This window comes from Sycon ciliatum, chromosome 5 (genome assembly GCF_964019385.1).
Source record: "Sycon ciliatum chromosome 5, ocSycCili1.1, whole genome shotgun sequence".
Classification (NCBI taxonomy): domain Eukaryota; kingdom Metazoa; phylum Porifera; class Calcarea; order Leucosolenida; family Sycettidae; genus Sycon; species Sycon ciliatum.
Genome location: NC_088647.1, coordinates 35095723 through 35100939, shown reverse-complemented (window position 1 = coordinate 35100939; position 5217 = coordinate 35095723).

Here is a 5217-nt window from a genome sequence, read left to right as displayed (position 1 = left end):
GGAGATGAGCAAAGCCATCCGATAAAGTACGGCACCAGCTCATGATCCAAGATTTCTTTGCTTTGGGTGTATATAATTATAGTACATGTAATTTGGAAATTTGAGCGTGCGCACCTACTTCTCAAACCGAGAAGTCGGCTGAGAACGAAAAACATTTGCGCCTAAATGCTTGACAAGTTGTGAATTTGCTCGTCGAACAAAATGCGTCCTCGCGATGTCCGTGCACAGCTTTGGGATGGCCAAGAACTCGAAAGCCCTTCTCTGATAGACCCATAACCCATTGCTGAAGAGATCTTGTACTCCATCTCGCCCGACCTGGAGCGCCACTTTTTTGAAGGTCGGCTCCCTGACTATACTTAGGTAATGGATAAAATGATGCCCTTTGGCAGTTTGCATAAAGTTGGGGCACGTTTCCCCAAAATTTGTCCGCTCGCTTAGATTTGCTGCTCAGTTCACGAGAGAGAGAGAGAGAGAGAGAGAGAGAGAGAGAGAGAGAGAGAGAGAGAGGAGGAGGAGGAGGAGGGGGAGGGGGGGGGGGAGAGAGAGAGATAGAGAGAGAGATAGAGAGATAGAATTTCATAAGTTTGTTCGCCATGCCTCACGAATATATAGCACGTCGTCTACGCCGATGGCTGAAGAAGTTACTTTGTAGAGGAAAAGCACTTCGTTGCCTGTTTCAGGGAACGTCGTTTTCTGTGAAAACTTCGTGACGATGCTCGTTGAAAAGAGCACGAACCTACAGGAAAAAGCAAGATGCATGGATGGCATAAATGGAAAAGTCTCTTGGGAAGTGCATCAGAAGTCGGAAATGATTCAAACGGCAAGCAAAAAAAAAACAGAAAGCTACGGAATAACTAGATTAATTGGATGTGAACTTCACTCTACGATCGTATCTCTCACTTGTTTTCTCAAACCGCTTGAAAGCCACATCAGAAAAAGAGTGTTGCCGCACGACGGCGTACAAGGGCAACCGAATTGGAATACATCAAACTACAAGACCAGACTAGACTGACGAATGAACACAACGAACAAACACACAATCATGTAAGCATGCACGCACACGCACACACACACACACACATGTGCACATAGCAAATCACAACAGTGCTTATATATCCCTCTCTCCTTATTACATTCCTCCCCAATTATTTCATTAATTACTGCTTTCTATCTGCATTCGCTACCTTTTCATCGGGCAGATCTGCCCGGTTGGTTTGCGAATTAAAACAAACACAACAACAACATTAATTATAACGCGAACTCGCTCCGAGCAAGGTGATGTTCATGTACAATCATGTAGAACTGAATTGAAGTGACGTCAGTATACATGTACTTGTAACTGTTATTTTCATTTACATTTTTTGTTTTGTTTTGCTTTGCAGTTGTTGCCGCGGTCAGGCCAGTGAAATCATGTTCTGTGATTGCCCGTATAAGAGGCTTAAGAAAAACAAAACAAAAAACAAAACTTGTAACTGAAAGCAAGGACTGAGGTGACTCGTGCAGCGAAAACAGGGAGCTTAATTAAACCATTGGTGTGGAACTTGCCATCACACTAAACTAGAGGATATCCACTGTATCGAGGGAGATAAGCAACCCACAGCGGAGCAAGAAAGAAAAGGAAAAGCTGAGTTGAGCAGGAATTCAGTTAGGTAGATCTATTGCCTAAACAAAATTGCACGGCAGAAAGAGGAGACGTTGAAAGCAACAGAAAATGAAACTATTATAGCACATATACCGTATACTGTATAAGCAGAAATATTCGTCTGGAACTTAATTTCCTCTTTTTCGTCCGAGGAGCTTTCGGACTAAATAAACTGCCGGAATAATGTCCATTTGTCCAGCTTTTCAATACACTCTTATGATACATGGACGAAATTTTCAACCAGACGAACTCCCTTTCTTTGGAGTTGGACGAAATTATTGCCCGACGAAATGTTCTGCCTGTAGTAGCACATGTGGATCGGTTCTGGATTGGTTGTTGATCAGTGTGAAGTGGTTACGTTTCAATCAACAAAGTATTAGAAGTTTGGCCAAAATCAGCAGATAATTTGTTATGCAGGGTTGCTTTCAAGCAGGCACGATATGAAAACGATAAAGGTTGCACTTGCGTGGTAGGCTCCGGCGGATTGTGCTCGCGAAATCATGGAATTATGCTTTGATGGATTCTTGCATTATGCTCGCAAAATCCTCATATTATGCTTTGGCACCCGGGGATATATATTCACTTTGTTGTACTTATGGAGCCTCAATGTTCCGAAATTGTGCTTTTTTCGTACTTGCAAGTTGCAAGTGGCCATAAGTCCCCAACACATCATAGAAACCACCAACAAAGCCAAAAAACTACTACACCAACTCCACAAGACACGTGGCACAATGAACGCTTCCAGCCTATTGTTAATATACACAACCTACATCCGACCCGTTCTCGCATATGGCAGCCTTGCCCTCTCCAACACCACACAGCAACAGCGGGACACACTGGAGAGAATTCAACGCCGTGCTATACGCATCTGCCTTCGGATTCCCCTCTTTGCACCAGTTCACCACAGCTCCCTCCTCCATCACGCAAAGCTCCCCACCCTTAGCTCACGACTCCTTGTTAAACAAGCCCTACTAGCATGGGACATCCACCACCAAACCTCCCCACCACACCTGCAACAACCACATCTTGCACCACAACGTCAACACCAACCATACACCCTTCGACAGACAAGGACCTACTCCATCGGACACGCACACACGAACAGGCACCGAGACTCCTCCATCAACAGTGCCCTCACCCTCTACAACTCACTCCCTATCGACATCACAACCCAACCTCGTAGAAATTCTTTCCGAAACAATGCATCCAGTCTTCTTTTGAGCAGTACCTGCTCCTGCTCCGCGCATCCCCCTGGTTTCTGATATCTCGAACGTATACTTAACTATCTCGATCACCCCTGCTAACATTATTGCCCCCGCTTGTTTTTCATGATCCATTGCTTCTTGCCTCCCGGTTAATTTCCATCTAGCTGTTTCTGGCTAGTACCAGTTCTATCGCACTTATTAATCATCCTTATTGGCGTCACGCCATAGTGGAATAAAAAATAAATAAATAAAATAAATAAATAAGTACAACAAAATACATGAGTATCCCCATACCAAGATGTCCATGCATGTTAGAGATCAACATGGAAAAGAGAAAACATTACTTCTTCTATTCATGGTGAAAAAGGAGGACAACATGTTACGAGTTATGACTAACTGTCCACTAACGTAACCAGATCTTATACAGTTAGCGAGTGCGACAAAATGGCACAAAACTGACAAGGAGTACTGAGACGTTCGGCGGCCTGACACCTACATGTGTCATAGCCCGAGAGTGAGGGCTTGTAACTATTACTTACTTCTGATAGCTACGGTGCGTAGAACGTGGACACACTATGTCTTCTGTAGTTGGAACAGTTATTGTACAATATACTATACGGTGTGTGCCAGCTATATCACCTACCTGTAGAATGATAGGTTTGGCTGTCAATAGATGAAGCGCACGACTGTGCACTTGCGGTAGAAAGTGCAATACAATGTAATTATGAATTTGCAATATAGTAGTAGTACGCGAGGTGTGGATGAGTGTGAGTGCACCTACTTGACCACTTGGTTGGCAATGCTTTTAATCAGGTTATTGCGGTCCAGAATCCGGGTCTAGTCTCGCCCCTTTCTAATACTCTTTCACACTTTGCATATTTATGTTATCATGATGACCGCCGCTTCTAGATCACGCAGACCTGTGCGTGTATGTGTGTGCGTGTGCGTGTCCGATCGCCGTTCCGCGCAGAGGACAAATTAGCAGTTTAGCTGCATGTTTAGCAAGTACTATCGCTACTGCCCCTGCTTGCTGTTTTCTACAATGTGTTATATCATAGCATGCTGTTGCTTTTAGCGAGAGGTTCTTTCGGTGCTCTTCTTCCAAACAGGAACATATTCTCTGCTCTGACGAGATCAGTTGGTGTGTGTGTGTTGGGATTAGGATTGGGTGAAGCTGCGTTCCATACCAGCCGTGACTATACTTGTCACAAAACGTTCCGAGGTTAGCGATCCAGCCAGACGAGACTAACCGGAACGCTGTCCGAGCGAGTTATCACACATGTAGCTCACCAGCCGAATTCTTCTATTCATTACTTGATTTCTTTTGAACTTCAGTAAAAATATTATCAATTTTCATTGCCAAAGTAGTTGGAGTTACCTTTGAAAATTATCATGTTCAACTGTCTTCGTAATCATCATACTCGTCCAACCGATGTCACCCTCACCCTGCGAATAATCAGCTTATCTCTCCCGTAGCTCCACCTCTCCTTCCATCATGACCGAACATCAACTATTCGAAGTATAATTTATAGGGCTCAAACGGTCACGGTTTTACCCCGAACGGTTAACTGCTAAGCTAACGGTCGGTTTAACGGTTATAACCTATAAGCCACGGCAATCCTGCGGACTCTTTTATAACTATAATAATAAATAATATTATTTGACTACACTCATTCAAAAAATGTACCCTATTCAGTACAACGCACACGGGTACATTCTCTAGCATGCTCATTCATACATGTACATACTCTCACACCAAGAGACTAGATATGACCGAGTTGACAACCCAGAAATTGCGTACGCGTGCGACAGCCTGCTAAAGTGTATACTTTGCAACGACCTGATACTTGAAAAATTGACTGAAAAGTTACTGCGTTAACCGTTATCTTTATCGGTTAACCGTTAATCCTTCGTAACCGGTCTGCAACCGGTTAAAGGGAAACTGAACGCCAAAAATAAGTATGGCTTATCCGAAGGAGAATTGGGCACTGATTCCGATGAGCTATGTCTCGAGCCGATCAGAGAAGAGGAACTGTGTCAAATTTCATAAATAACACCTCCCATATTTGGAAATTGGCCTTGATGACGTGCGTACTGCATAGCTGTCACCATGCTGTGCATGTTCAGCAGTGTAATTGAATGGAAGAAAACAATTACTTTGGTGTTTTGCAGCTCTGTTTCGGTCCCTGACGGTAACCAAATCTAGATGTAGGAATCTGTTGAGCAGGAGAGTGACACATGTCTTCCCGAAGGCTGTCCAGGCTGCAGTGGTGATGAAGAAGACACGATCATCACCCCGAGATCGATCGTAGCGAATTGGAAAACTCATGGTGAATTTGCTTCCACTCCAAGGCAATGTCGAGGTATGAA